The sequence below is a fragment of the Petaurus breviceps genome, unplaced genomic scaffold (assembly GCF_028583685.1).
Source record: "Petaurus breviceps papuanus isolate PSGF00001 unplaced genomic scaffold, PetGlider_PUasm1.0 90847, whole genome shotgun sequence".
Classification (NCBI taxonomy): Eukaryota; Metazoa; Chordata; class Mammalia; order Diprotodontia; family Petauridae; genus Petaurus; species Petaurus breviceps.
The window spans coordinates 10566859-10583342 of NW_027187360.1; positions in this window are offsets into that span (position 1 = coordinate 10566859).

A 16484-nucleotide genomic window follows, 5' to 3' on the forward strand; every position below is an offset into this window, starting at 1 on the left:
TTTTACACCACCTAACTATAAGGTAAAAATGGGCACATGATTTAGATATAAAGGGTGATACTCTAAGAAAATTGGGGTGATATGGAATAGTTTACCTATAAAATTTGTAGATAAGAGAAGATTTTATGACAAAACAAGAAATAGGGAGCATTATAGGATGTAAATATAAATAATTTTGATTACATTAAGTTAAAAAGATTTTGCACAAACGAAACCAATGTAGCCTAAATTAGAAGGAAAACAGGAAACTGGTGAGAAATTTTTAGAGCAAACTTTTCTGTTAAAGGTATAATTTCTCAAATATATAGAAAACTGCGTCAAATTTGGGAGAATATGAGTCATTCTCCAGTTGTCAAATTGTCAAAAAAAATGTGAATAGGCAGTTTTCAGAAGAAAAAAAATCAAAACTGTACATAGTCATATGAAAAAAATGCTCTAAATCATTATTGATTAGAGAAATGTAAATTAAAACAACTCTGAGATACCATCTCACATCTATCAGACTTGCTAATAAAACAGAAAAGAAAAATGACAAATGTTGGAGATGTGAAAAAATCGGGACACTAATGTATTCTTGGTGGTGTTGTAAATTGATCTAATCATTCTGGAAAGCAATTTGGAACTATGCCCAAAGGGCTATAAAACTGTGTATTCCCCTTGATCCAGCAATACCACTACACAGTCTGTATCCCAAGCAAATCAAAGGAAAAGGAAATGCATTAAATATGTACCAAAAAAGTATTTATAGCAGCTCTTTCTGTCATGGTAAAGAATTGGAAATTGAGGAGAAGCCCATCAATTGAGGAATAACTGAACAAATTGTGGTATATTTATTATGATGGAATGCTATTGTGCTATATAAGAAATGATAAGCAGGCTGGTTTCAGAAAAACCTGGGAAGATTTATATGAACCAATGCAAAATGAAGTGACTAGAACCAGAAGAATGTTTGTACAAAGTAATAGCAATATTGTATGATGATCAACTGTGAATGACTTAGCCATTCTCAGCAATACAAGGATCCAAGATAATGTCAAAGGACTTTTGATGAAAAATGCTACCTCCAGAGAAAGAATTGATGAAATCTGAATGTAGATTGAAGCATATTTTTCACTTTATTTTTCTTTCTTTCTTGCAACATGGCTATTATGGAAACATGTTTTACATGTATAATGGATACTACAAATTCTTTCTTTCCTTCATAATAGTGGGGGATGGGGTAGGAGGGAGAGGTAGAATTTGAAACTCATTTTTTGAATGAATGTTAAAAATCAATCAATAACAAACATAAAAAAACAGGAAATATATCTGTTTTAATAATAGTTCAGACAGAAAAGAAAAAGAAACTAGGTATTATCCTTCTCAAGGCAAGTGGAAATACTCCATAGTTTTTCTATAGTTCATGTAGCATCCCCTTGACTTCAAAGCAGATGCTGTCAGGAGAGAATTGTGCCAACATTGTAGGCAACTAAAATAAATAGACTTACACTCAGGTTTCATGAATGAATTGTCTATGAAGTTCAGAACCTCTCACGGCACAATGCCATTGGCAATCATCAACATATCAAACTGCAATAAAGCTGGTGGACAAATATTTAAAACTTGGATTCATATAAAACTTCTGGCATTTGCTAGTTAGGGATCTATGGGCTAGTCATTTAATATCTTTGATCCTCAGTTTTCTAACCTGTAAAATGGAGATAATAATGCCTATAGTACCAACTTCAAAGAGGTGCTATGAAATAATGTATGTAGAACAGGTGACAAATTTTTAAATAGTTCTACATTAAGGTAAAATATTTTTAGTGTTATTAATGGGAAGCTAGATAAGAGTGGTTAGAGGTCTGGACTGACTGTTGAAAGCCATGAGTTCAGGTCTACCCTCAGATATGTAATAGCTATGTGATCCTAGGGAGGTCATTTAATCTCTGGTTTCATTTCCTCATTTATAAAATGGGGATAATATTAGTACCTACTTCTCAGGATTGCTGTAAGGATAAATGAAACCATATTTGTAAAGTATTTTCTAAACCGTAAGGTGCTATTTAAATGCTAGATTTTATTATATTGATAAATGATAAGTATGAAACTGGAGATTCATGATCCCATTTGGGATTTTCTTGGCAATGATACAGAAGTGGCTCACCATCTCCTTCTCTAACATTTTATAAATGAGGAACTGAGGCAAACGGGGCTTACTAATATGTCTAGGGCCACATAGCTAGTATGTGTCCAAGGCCAGATTTGAACTCACAAAAATTAGTCTCCCAGATTTACAGCCTAGTGTTCTAGGCTGCACTGCACCAATATCACTGATCATGATGAGGAACTGGAGATCTAAAGTATGAATATGAAGAAGATGAAAATGTTTGATAGAGAGGAAAGATAGGCTTGAAGATTTAGTTCTTTCAATTAAAGCATCTATGTCATCCCAATTAAAATGTATGTCTTACTCTCTATTAACATTTGTGTTTCAACATTACTAAGACAGAAATATTTTTTGCATGATTATAGATGTTTAACCTACATCAAACTGCTTATTGTCTCAGATATGGGGAGGGAAGGAAGAAGGAAGATTTGGAACTTACTTTTTTTTAAATGTCAAAAATGTTTTTAAAAATGTCTTTACATGTAATTGGGAAAAATAAAATTTTATTTTTAAAAATGTGTGTTTGTAAACATAGACTAAGGATCAACATTCTGACAGATACCAAGAAATACATTCTAGAACTAAAATCCCAACTGGTTAAGATCACTGGGCATAACTAGATCTAAAGACTGGGTTCAAATACAAACTCTTCCACATATTAGTTGTGTGAAGCTGAAAATGTCCCTTCCTTTTTTTTTTTTTGTAATGGTCTGTAGGTTTGGTGGGATAGTAGGAAAAACTTTTTCTTCCTATGCATAATGAGAGAGCTAGATTAGGTAATATTTAAGTCTCCTTATAGTTCTCTCCCTGCTTTCTATCCTCCACCCAAGACAAATGGAACAGAGACCAGCAGCCATTTTTATTTTAGCAGGGGAATCACGGCCAGCCTCAGGTGTAAGGGGACCATGTGTGATGACTGACAATGTCTGACATCAATGGTAGATCAAGTTGAACATATTCCTCCGTGTCCTTAAGCCAAAGATTATCAGGGAGAACAATGCAGCTGTGAAATTAGTATTCCCTGTCTTTCTCAAGTAGTTAGCTTATAGTATGAAGGTTGGCTCACTGATAGTGACATTCAGCTAAGGAAATATGTAAAGAGTGAGTTTGACCCCTTACAACCCTGGAAGGGGTTGGGGAAAAGATCATATGTTTATAAACAGTCACAGCTAGAACCTGGTAGACTTAAATGTGAACTGGAAAACATCGAAAGTCACCCCAGTGGAGTCAAACTTCCCAACCAAGCTGTTCTTAAAACTTCCAGGAAGTAAAGGAAATAAAATGAAAAGACTTGTGCCGAGGCAAGCTGTTCATGGGAGATTGTTTCCAGCCAAAAAATCCTCTCTGGGCTCAGAGAAACCTCATGAACAGACTGTGAGAGATATCCCCACTTGGCTCACAATGAAAAGCTGGCCTGGAAGCTGCCAATATTTATGTATCTATCATTTGAGATTTGGATTTTGTGGTTTGTTTTGGTGTTGTTTTGCATGTATGTGAGTGTCTGGAAAGAAGCTGGGGAGCAAGGCAAAAAATTCCTTGATGAAAAGAACTTGCTTTAAGTGGAATGTTAAGATTGGCTCTTCTTCATTTCCACTCTCTTCTCTTGTCTCCTTTTGCCAAATTGAACACTTCCCATAAGTTCTGGGACTTGAGTTTTCCATGTGAATACAGTCCTCTTCAGTTTGAAGCCAACTAGCCTGAGAGAAAGAGCATGGGTCCTGGAGTCAGGAGGACCTTTGTTCAAATCTGGCCTCAGACACTTGACACACTTACTAGCTGTGTGACTTTGGGCAAATCACTTAACCCCAACGACCTTGCCTTCCCCCCTTAAAAAAAAAAGTAATGTTTTGATAAAATCCACTAGAGTATGTTAGAAGTTTGTAGAGGCCTAGTATGTAAGTGAAAAAAAAATCATCCTTAATTTATATTTTATTTGGGGGATTTTAATAACAGGGAAGCATACCACACTATTTGATCTCTAAAGTTCTCAGCAACTCTAACAATCTATGACTTGATAATAAATAACTAAAGATTTCATCTATGTTCTATTTTTGTGACTATAACAGGAATGTTCTGGACTGAAGGTACGTCTGTAGGATAGACTCATCTGGACATTTTTAAAGAGAGTATTCATGGAAACAAGGTCACCAGAGAAAAAAATAAGGACTTTTGATAGGGTTGGAAGGGGAAAGCAAGTTATACTTTCAGAGGAGAATGCAAAGAGTGAGTTTGTCTTGAGACCCAGGCCATTTATGACTTATAGGAGAAAATCTTCACCCTCACAATGAACTTAGTCCTTGTGAAAAAAGCAGAGATGCAAATTAAATATGTGCACCTGAAAAACACTAGGATTTAGGAAGCCAGTGTTTAGCTATTTGCATGGAAAAATCAATATTTACCTCAGTTCAGAGGGTGTCTGTCACATAAGACAGGAAAAACAACAAAAAATAAAAATTTAAAATTTAGAAAAAAATCAATTTCCAAGTTATGCCAAAAGGTCAAAGAAAGATTCAGCCCCAGATTAAAGAAGGATGGTTAAATCAATAGAAAGTAATGGAACTCATTGGGACCATACAGATAGTCAAGGTCAGAATGGCAGCATAGTGAGGGAGAGAGAGAGAGGGGGGGGGGAGGGAGAGGAAGGGAGAGGGAGAAGGAGAGGGAGAGGGAGAGGGAGAAAACTGAGGAGGAGGGGGAGGAGTAAGACAAGGAAGACAAAGAGGAAAATGAGAGGAAAGGGGAGTAGGAAGAGGTGGGTGAGGAAGAGGAGGAGGAAGAGGAGGGGGAAGAGGAGAAAGGACTTCCAGTAATCAAGATGGTGGAGTAAGCAGTAAATCATCTTATATTTACCTCTTATATTTAACCTCCAAACAACCATAAAATAGCACCACAGTACATCCTGAAATAGAACGAGCAAAAAGGTGGAATGAAACAATCTTTTAGCCCAAGAAACTTGGAAGACTATCAAGAAAACTCTATCTTACTCAGGTAAAAGGGAAACACAGTCCAGGTCAGTAAGCATTGTAGCAATCCAGCTGCAAGTCCCACCTCAGCAGACCAGTAGGAGATCCTGAGCCCCAGTGTAGTGGAACAGGCAAACACCAACACCAGTACCACCAACATGCTTCAGCATAGCCAGGGGAACTAGGAAACTCCAGCTCCAAGAGTTACCACACACATCAGCATAATACCAGGGAAACGGGCAACCTCTAGCAGCCAGAACACCACGTGCTTCAGTGTTGGCCTGGGAAAATGCTGAAACACCCCGATGTCTTAACCACATACCTAAAAAGATCATTAGTATCCTGGATCAGTATCAGGTAAGTTACCAGACCCCTATATCCTCCAGGAGCACCAGTCTTCACCCACTCCACCCCCACAGCTCAGCACCAGACACAAAGGTTGCCTGGGGCCTTCAAGGTAACATCAGCACTCATCAGGTAAACAGGCAGGAGAATAGATACCCCCTTCTGATTCTTTGCCATCACAAGAAGAGGTGTATAAATATTTGTATGTATCTTAACCTAGAGTTTTTTTTTTTCAATTAGAATGTTTGTTTAGGATTAATCCCTCTCTTAATTTAATACCTCCCCCTCTCCTTTCTTTCTTTATATCACATTTTACCTTGAGTGACATATATTTCTGTATCCAATTGCTTTCTTCCCTCCTTAGATGATAAGTGAGGTTCAAGTATCAATGACTTTCTCAAACTCTTCCCACTTATTTGTATATACTTCTAGTTGAGCATGGCAATTATGAGATAATTTTATCCAGTTTTCCTCTCCTCCTTTCCTCCCCAAATATATACCTCTCTTATATCCCTTCTATTTTTTTAAAAAATCATCAAAGTTTAACAGAGTCATTCCTAGGCCTCCAGTCTAAGTATACTATGACCCCAGACCTACGATCCCAGATAATAATAGAGATCTGAGAAAATTCATATACTCTCTCCCATCATTAGAAGGTAAGCAGTTTATCCTTATTTAGTCACATATGGTTGTTGGCTCATATTTATCTTTTTATAGATATCTTCACTTCTGTGTTTGCATTTCAAAATTTTGTGCAACTGTTGTCTTTTTCATCAGGAATGCTTGAAATTCCTCTATTTCATTAAAGTTTATATTCAGTTGATTAATAAATTATTATTGGTTTTAAGCCTGTGTTTTTGCCTTTCAGGAATATTGTTTTCCAAGTGCCCTGGATATTTGGGATGGAAAATAAATATTTTCTCTGGATAGGAATGGCAAATAAATCTTTTGTGATTCTGTCTGTGCCTACTCAGTACAAGAATGATTTCTTTCTGGCTGCTTGCAATCATTTTTCTTTGATGAAGAAGCTGTGAATTGTACCTATAATATTCCATGGGGTTTTCATTTTGGAGCTTCTTTTAAAAGATGACAAATGAATTTTTTCTATTTCTACTTTACTTTTTCTAAAAGAGATATTTTTCTTTTGTAATTTGTTGAAATGTGATATCTATGGTCTTTTTTCTTTCATGGCATTCTGACGTTCCAAGGATTTTTTCATTATATCTCATCAATCTATTTTTCATGTCAACTGTTTTTCATTTGCAATTGTTTTGATTGATATAAGTTTTTTTTCTTTGATTTTATTCTAATTTTCCTTTCAAAAATCATATGATTATATCCTTGGAGGTAGAAAAACTTTTTGACAAAATGCAACCCTCATTCCTATTAAAAATTAGGAACCATAGGGGTGGCTAGAGCACTGGCCCTGGAGTCAGGAGGACCTAAGTTCAAATCTGGCCTCAGAAACTTAACACAAAACTAGCTGTGTGACCTTGGGCAAGTCACTTAACTCCACTTCCCTACCTTACCCCCTCCAAAAAGCAAAAAGAGAAAAAAAATAAAAAAAACAAAAAATTAGGAAGCATAAGAGTAAATGGATCTTTTCTTAAAATGGTGACTATTACATGTCTACAAACAAGAGCAAGCATTATCTATAATAAGGATCATCTAAAAATCCTCACTTTCTTTTTTTTAAATATGAATTTAATGTTTTCAAAGGGATAAAAATAATTTTTACCATTTGTGGTTTTTTTTAAATTTTGAGTTCCAAATTCTCTATGTCCCTTAATTCACCCCTCATTGAGAAGGCAAAGGAATTTAATAAAGGTTTTAAATGTATAGTCATACAAAATATCTTTACATATCAGTCATGTTATAAAAGAAAACACAAACATGAAAAATAAGATTATTTTTAAAGTTTTAAAATATATACTTTGATCTGCCATCATATTCCATCTACTCTTTCTCTGGAGGTAGATATCATTTTTCATCATAAAGCCTTTGGAATTGTCTTAGGTCATCGTATTGCTGAGAATAGCTATGTCATTCATAGTTGATCATATAATATTGCTATTACTGTGTACAATTTTCTTTTTCTGCTCATTTTGCTTTGCAACAATTCATGTAAGTCTTTCCAGGTTTTATTTTCCTTTTCTGTCATATTATCCAAACTGATAGGTAGCAGAGGTGGTATGGCAGAATTGTTTCAATTTGCATTTCTCTAATCAATAGTAATTTAGAGCATTTTATTCAATATTACTATGGATAACTTTGATTTCTTCAAACACTGGCTATTTATTTTCTTTGACTATCAATTGGTGAATGGCTCTTATTTTCATAAATTTGACTCCAGTCTCTATATATTTGAAAAATGAGGTCTTTATCAGAGAAACTTGCAGTAAATTTTTTAACATTTGTGATTACTAACTGTATTTCCCTCCATCTTATTGCCCCATTTTATCCTACTGCCTTTCTCTCCTTTCATTCTGTCCATCCTTAGAAGTGTTTTACTTCTAACTACTGTGTCCCCAATCCAAAATCCCTTCTATTAGCAACCCCCTTTTTATCCCCTTCCCACCTCTACTTTTCTGTAGGGTAGGATAGATTTCTATACCCAAATGAGTGTGTGTATTATTTCCTTTTTGAGCCAGTTTCAATGAGAGTAAGATTCAAAGACTCCTTTCTACCTTTTCCTTTTTCCACTCCATTGTAAAACTGGTCTTTCACTTTTTTTATGTGAGATCATTTATCCAATTCTATCTTTTGCTTTCCCCTTCTCAGTCTACTTCTCTTTCTCAACCCTTAATTTTTTTTAAATCATCCCATCATATTTAACACACATTCATGCCCTCTACATATACTCCTTCTTACTACTGTAATAATGATAAAGCTTTTAGGAGTTACAAGTATCATCTTCCCATTTAGGAATATAAACAGTTTAATCTTATTGAATCATTTAGGATTTCTCTTTCCTGTTTACCTTTTTATGCTTCTCTTGAGTCTTGTATTTGAAAGTCAAATTTTCTATTCATCTCTGGTGTTTTCCTCAAGAATATTTGAAAATCCTCTATTTTATTGAATATCCATTTTTCCCTGAAGGATTATACTCAGTTTTTCTGGGGAAGCGATTCTTGGTTTTAACACTAGCTTCTTTGCCCTTCATAATGTTATATTTTAAGCTCTCTGATCCTTTAAAGTAGAAGCTGCTAAATCAGGTGTTATCCTGACTGTGACTCCACAATATTTGAATATTTTTATTTCTGGCTGCTTGAAATATTTTCTCCTTCACCTCAGAACTCTAGAATTTGGCTATAATATTCCTAGAAATTTTCATTTTGAGATCCCTTTAAGAAGTAGATTGGTGGATACTTCAATTTCTGTTTTACCCTCTGATTCTGGGACGCCAGGGTAGTTTTTATTGATAATTGCTTGAAAAATGATGTCTAGGAACTTTTATTTTTATCATGACTTTCAGGTGGTTCAATATTTCTTACATTACCTCTCTTCAATTGAATTTCTAAGTCAATTGTTTTTCTAATCAGATATTTCACATTTTCTTCTATTTTTTCCATTCTTTTGATTTTGTTTTCTTGTTTCTTGACATCATTATCTTCCACTTGTTCAATTCTAATTTTAAGGAATTCTTTTGTTCAGTGAAGTTTTGTACATCTTTTTTTCCCCATTTGGTCAATTAATACTTTCTAAGGATTTCTTTTCTTCAGCAAAATTTTGTACATCTTTTTTTCCATTGGGCCAATTGTTTTAAGGCAGTCTTATCTTCAGTGGATTTTTGTTCTTCTTTTACCATATGGCCTACTTTGTTTTTAAGGTATTTTTTCTTCAATATTTTTATGCGTTCTTTACCGTGCTGTTGACTCTTTCCATGAGTTTCTTATATCACTCTCCTTTATTTTCCAATTTTTCCCCTACCTAACTTATTTGATTTTTAAACTCCTTTTTTTTTAAGATTTCTTTCAGGAATTCTTTTTGAGCCTGAGACAAATTCACATTTTTCTGTAAGGATTTGACTATAGTGGTTTTCTCTTTTTGCTCTTCTTCTGAGTTTTGTTTGGATCTTCCCTATCATAGTAACTTTTTATGGTCTAGTTCCTTTTTTTTGTTTTACTTATTTTTCCAGCCTATTTCTTGACTTTGAACTTTATATGTTAAAGTTGGGCTCTGTTCCCTGAGTGGAACCTCTGTCCCAAGCTTCAGGTATTTTGCAGAGCTGCTTTCAGAGTTGGTTATGTGAGTCTGTAAGTTTTCAGTTCTTCCACAGTCATATAATCTAAGAACATGTATATTTACTACTCTCTTGGCCTGTGCTCTGATTTGTGAGTAACCACAAGCAATCCTCAATGCCTTGGAAATGTGAGCAGGGTTTCCCACTTTTCTGTCACCACAATCTCTGTATGAGAGTGCTCTTTCTTCACCTGGGACTGTGACCCAAGAATACAACCTAGGTCTACATAAGGGTAATCCAATAGAGTCCTACACCCAATGCCAGCAAAATGCCCCATGTAATCTCCTTCTGACTCATTATCCAACCCCTTACTCTCTGTGGACTGAGAATTCCAGAAGCCAACATTGCTGTTGCTGATTCAGTCAACCTACCTCCTGTTTGTTTGCTGGGGCTTGACTTTCACTCTCAACCCATGTGACAGACCTTATCTGTCTACCTTGTGAGTTGTCTTGGATTGGAAAATTGCTTCACTCCATCAATTCATGGGTTCTGCCAGTCCAGAAACTCTTTGTGAGGCATTATTTAAAGTTGTTTCAAGGGGAATATGGGAGAACTCAGTCAAGTCCCTGCCTTTTCTCTGTTATCTTGGCTATGCTATCCTTCTAAAAGCATTCTCAACAATATCAGGGGTGCAGCAAAGATGTTGATTATCACCATTATTCTTCAATTTTGTACTAGAAAATCTAGATATACACTGGGAGCTAAGATGGCAAGATACAGATTGTAATTCAGCTGACCTCTTCCAAAACTTCCCTCCAAAAAATTTCAAAATAACACCTTAAACCAAATTGGGAAGCATCAGGACCAACAGAAAGCCTGAGTGAAACATTTTTCTAACCTAAGGCAACCTAGAAAATCAGGAACAAAGATCTCTGATACTGAGTGAAGCATGGCAGGAGGGCCAGTGGTGGGCTTTGGAGGCATCTATGATAGTGGCTGAATCAGCAGCAGTAGTTTCAGGAACTCTCTGCCCAGAGATGATAAAGGAATCAAACAATTGGTTATAAAGAGATTATGAGGTACATTTTGCTGGCACTAGGTATGGTTGCTGTAATGCCATGCACAAGCAACTTTCCAGAAGAATGCAACTGTGAACAGCTTTTGATTCTGATTACACAGTATAGTGAACACTCTATTTATTCCATAACAAATCAAAGCAAAACATTCACAGAAAATCAAGGTACAGCATTCACAGTACTACAACTTATCACAGCACAACAGCTTATCATTAAAATGGCCACATAGTTTTCACCAAAGTGGTCACAATATTTGGAACAAAGATCAATCATCTCAAAGTACAATAGCCAAAGTCTTCCACTCATAGGGCAAAGTCTTAAGTTAATTCAGTCAGTCACATATTTAATAATCCATTACTAAGTACAGACCCTCCACCCCCAGGTCACTAGTAAACTACAATTTCAACATTACTCTGTATCCAGGGAGAGGTCTTTTCATCTTGACTTGGGGTCAGTTCTCAGATTCCCTGGATCCCCTTTCATGGTCCCAGATTCTACCTGAATTCACCAGACTGTCACCTGGGTTCAATGGGAGACAGCTCCCAGTTCCTTGTCCACCTCTCTGGGTAGGTCCTGCTCCACACTGAAGTTCACAGGGTCTGATCCATGTCAGATCCTTCACAATTTATGCTCCAGGGAATTCAAGGCTCAACCAAGCCACAAGCTAAGTCTCAGCATTCCAGTCATGCTTCCTCAGTCACCTGGGCTCCTGGATCCTGGCTCTTGGGCTCCTGTTCAGAAGGAGCTCCACCATGACAAGTTCTCAGGAAATTCTGGCTCAGTTCTCAATTCTCTGTTCTGTAGCTGCTTTGCAACCAGATGCTGGTCCTAAGAAATTCTGACTGTGCCTCTCTGGGGCTTTTCCTTATATACACACAGCATTAGCTTCCTGTTTCAGCCAATCCCTTCCTGTTACAGTAACAGGAGACAGGAGTTCAAACTTTCTGTTTCCCCAACAGAGGCTTGATCAATTACTAAGTGCTAAGTACCTGCTGCCTTTGCCAACACAATGGGATCTTCGAATTCAAATTACATTACCATTATAGTTGCTGCTGATTGACAATTCTATTACCCATACACAGTTCTGAGTTGCGATTTTAGCTTAGGGAAGAGCGTTTGTGCTCAGTCACAAGGAAGCAGGTGTTCTGGTCACAGTTCCAAAGCAAAAAGGAGCCCTAGCACTTGTGGCTACAAGAGAGCAGAACACACAATTCCAGTACCAAAAGGAAAACTAGTGCTTATAGATACAGCGGAGCAGGGGCCTTTCTGGGTAAAAACCATAGCCCAGAACAGGAATACCACGCCTCTACCCAAATCACTTCTCCTTGGAAGCACCACAGGTCCGAGGAACAAGTTTTGTAAATAGCAGGGAAAAAAAACACCCTGAAGTTTGAGACAGTACCTACCCAGGGCCAGGTGAACAGAGACCAACTTTATCATACATTTCAAAGTAAAGAGATAAGCTGGAAATAAGCAAGCTACAAAAAAGAATTTGATCATCAAAAACTACTTTGGAGGCAGGGAAGATCAAGACACAAAATCAGAAAAAGACGATTGTACCCAAGCCCAATAAGAATACCTGGAAGAATTCCAAACAACTTTATAAAAAAGAGACACATAAAAATACTTAGGGAAATAACACTTTAAAAATAAAATTGACCTAATGATAAAGGAGGATCAGAAGTTCACTGAAGAAAATAACTCCTTTAAAAAAAATAAAAAGCAGAATTGGCCAAATGAGAAAAGAGGTACAAAAGCTCAGTCAAGAAAATAATTCCTTAAAAATAAGTGGGAAATTGCAAATTTATAACTTCATCAGGCATCAAGAAATAATAAAACAAAGCCAAAAAATGAAAAAAATAGAAGAATATATTTAATATTGCACTAGAAAGGACAACTTATATGGAAAATAGACTGAGGAGAAATAATTTAAGAATTATTGAACTACCCAAAAGCCAAAAAGAAAAGTCAAGACATCATATTTCAAAAATATATAAAGGAAAATTGTCCTGATATCTTGGATCCAGTGGGTAAAATACAAATTGAAAATGCACCAATCACCTTCTGCTAGAGATCCCCAAAGAAAATTCCCATGGATGTTGTAGCTAAATTCCAGAGTTCCCAAGTCAAGGAAAAGAATATTGAAAACAACCAGGAAAAAAATTAAAATATCTTGGAGCCACAATCAGGATCACACAAGATTTGGCAGCTACCAGGTTAAAAGAGTGGAGGGTTTGGAATATGATATTCTTGAAGGCAAAGGAGCTAGGAATATAACAAAAAATAAACTATCCAGAAAAACAGAATATAATCCTTCAGAGGGAAAAACAGATACTTAATGAAATGGAAAACTTTCAAGCATTTCTAATGAAAAGACCAGAATTGAATAGAAAATTTGACATTCAAACACAGTACTAAAGAGAAGCACAAAATGATGAACGTGAAAAAGTAATCATAAGAGATTCAATAAGATTAAACTGTTCATGCTCCTCTATGGGAAGACAATATATGTAACTTCTAAAACCTTTTTCATTATTAGGCCAGTTAGAAGAAATATGCATAGACAGAGGATATTTGTGTGAAAAAATTATGTTGAGATGATCTCAAAAAAATGAAAGGATGAAAAGAAGGAAAGCACTAGAAGAGGGAGAGAAAAAAGAATGGGGGATTTTTTCTCACATAAAGAAGAACTCATGCAAGGAAGAGTTTTTATAGTGAGGGGCGAAATAGGAAAGAAAGTGCTTGTACCTTACTCTCTTTGCAATCTGTTCACGAGGGATGAATATGTATATACCTTTAGTTTGGTATAGATATCTATATTACCAAATTAGGAAATAAGAAGTAAAGAGGATAAAAGATATTCTTGAGCCCTATACAGGTTTAGACATCTCTGCGCTGGATCTGGGACTTCTTCTTGCTCTGGTATATAGTTTTTCCCTCTGTGCAAATGCTCTGCCTGTCAATTTCTGGCTAAAATTTATTTCCAGGATCCTTATACCTCTCTATCTTTCCCCCTTTGCTGTGTTGGGTTGGAAAAATGAATTGTGATATTATTTTTCTTTGATTACTAATTAGAACTCACTCTGGTGTGTTTTCTCTATCTGTGAGGAGGAGGGGTAGAGCTTGGTTATACTTCTTCCTGATATTCTGTCATCTTGACTCAATCCTATAATTCTACCCACCCACCCCAAGTATACTTGAATGTGAGGTTTGCAACAGAATCATAGTTTTGTTGGCATAGGGCTCTCCCAATGAAAACACTTGCTTCTCCAATGCAGAGATGGATCTACTTTATAATATATAGTCTTTTTTGTCTTAAGAATATTTTAAGGGGGTGGCTAGATGGAACAGTGAACAGAACACCAGCCCTGGAGTTAGGAGGACCTGAGTTTGAATCTGATTTCAGACACTTAACACTAGCCATGTGACCCTGGGCAAGTCACTTAACCCCAACTGCCCTCCAAAAATAAAAAAAAAAAGAATATTTTAAGTTAGTGTATATCAAGACTTGAAACCAAATCTTCCTATTTCCAAGGCCTAATATCTATTCACAATACCATGTGGCCACTCATTTCAATGTGAAGCATATCTTGTTGTTATCATATCCTTTGAAAATGACAATAGATGTTTATCCCATGGTAATTCTCTTTTTTTAAAAGCACAATATAATTATAATAATATTATAAATATTCAAATTAACTATAAAGGACATATGAAGACACTATGTGAATCTTGAAAAAGAAATGACAAATAGATTTATGTACAGAATAATTTTACGTACATACATACACTTATTTGTGTCTAATGGTGAACATCTTTATGGTGGGGGAAGGAAAAAAAAGAAATTTACATCATAAGTTAGTTATATATTTAAAAGGAATAGCAATTTGTACATAGTAGATTCGCAATTTCATGTACATCTTTTTGTTATTATTATTATATTATCCTATAGAAATGTTTTTGTTTTTTACCACAAAATAAAAATAAAATATTACAAAGCACAATATACAATTCAATTTTACAAAAATTTGTTAAGCACCTACTATGTGCAATGCACAAACTGGAGATACAATGACAAAAAAAAACCCCACCCAAATAGTTTCTCAAAGAGATTGGGGAGGAGAGGCCAGGGTGCTATAGCACATACAATTCATTGGAACCCCTCATTTCTCAACCATTATGAATAATTAAGAGTTAACTATGGTTGGACTTCACTTATGATCAATGATTTTAGTTTATACTAAAATTTAAAGCTGGAAATTATCTTAGTGTCTAATTTTCTAAAAATGTAGTGTTCCTGAGTTCTCATGATAGAAGATGAAAGGGTACTTAGTTGAATAACAGATTCTATCATGTAAAAAGTGATTAAAATATGCCCCCCCATTCCATTTACACTTTGGTTTTCACTATTTTAGAGTACCAATCTAAACCTTGTTTATTAACCATTATTTTATTTTCTCTTATCCTAGTCACTATGATCATAGAATCATAAATTTGGAAGTCAAAGTAAAATAAAGGTTATCAAGTTGAAGTTCTTCATTTTCCAAAACAGGCAAGTTAGTCACAGAGACATTAAGTAACTTGTCCACATGAACACAACCAGTGAGTCTGATGCAAAATTTAAACCTGTGTGTTCCTGACTAATCACCTAATGTAAAATTCTCCTCAAAACTCTATGAGGTGAAATGAAAACATAGCTTCTTCTGGGGGATAGAGCCAAGATGGTGGAGTAAAAGGATGGGCTTGCTTGGCTCGCCCACAAACCCCTCTAAATACTTGTAAAATAATGACTCTAAACAAGTTCTAGAGCTACAGAACCCACAAAATGACAGACTGAAATATATGTCCAGCTCAAGACAGCCTGGAAGGTCAACATAAAGGGTATATTGCACTGGGCTCAGAGCAAAGTACAGTCCACCATGGGCCATACAGGGCAGAGATGGGGCCGTAGCAGGTCTCAGGGGACTGAATCTCTGGCAGCTATGGCAGGTTCAAGACTTCTCAACCCACAAACATGAGGACAACATAGAAGGTCAGTGGGGGAACTCTGTGGGATCTAGATAAAAGAGGAGTGTGTTTTGGCCCTAGCCACAGGGAGGCAGAGGCGGACGTGGAGGTGACAGTGTCAGCAGCAGCAGAGGCTGCTTCTGGAGCTCTGTGGCCACAGATGGGAGATTGAGTGGCTGATACAAAACTCTAGAAGCCTATGAAAGTACACCCATACCCACACTCACTGGAAGCAGAGTCCTACCTTGACAAAGAGTTAGAAAGTCAAGTATTTGGCTGGGAAGATAAGCAAACAGCACAAAAAAAAATCAGACTATGGAATCTTACTTTGGTGACAAAGAAGATCAAGATATACAATCAGAAGAAAACATAGTCAAAGTTCTTACATCAAAAACCTCCAAGAAAAATATGAATTGGCCACAGGTCATGGAAAAGCTCACAAAGGATTTTGAAAATCAAGTAAGAGAAGCAGAGCAAAAATTGGGAAGAGAAATGAGAGTGATGCAAGAAAATAACGAAAAACAAGTCAACAGCTTGCTAGAGACTAAAAAATACTGAAGAAAATAACACATTAAAAAATAGACTAACCCAAATGTTAAAAGAGGTCCAAAAAGCCAATGAGGAGAAGAATGCCTTAAAAAGCAGAACTGACCAAATGGAAATAGAGGTCCAAAAGCTCACTGAAGAAAATAATTCCCTAAAATTTAGAGTGGAGCAAATGGAAGATAATGACTTTATGAGAAATCAAAAAATTATAAAAC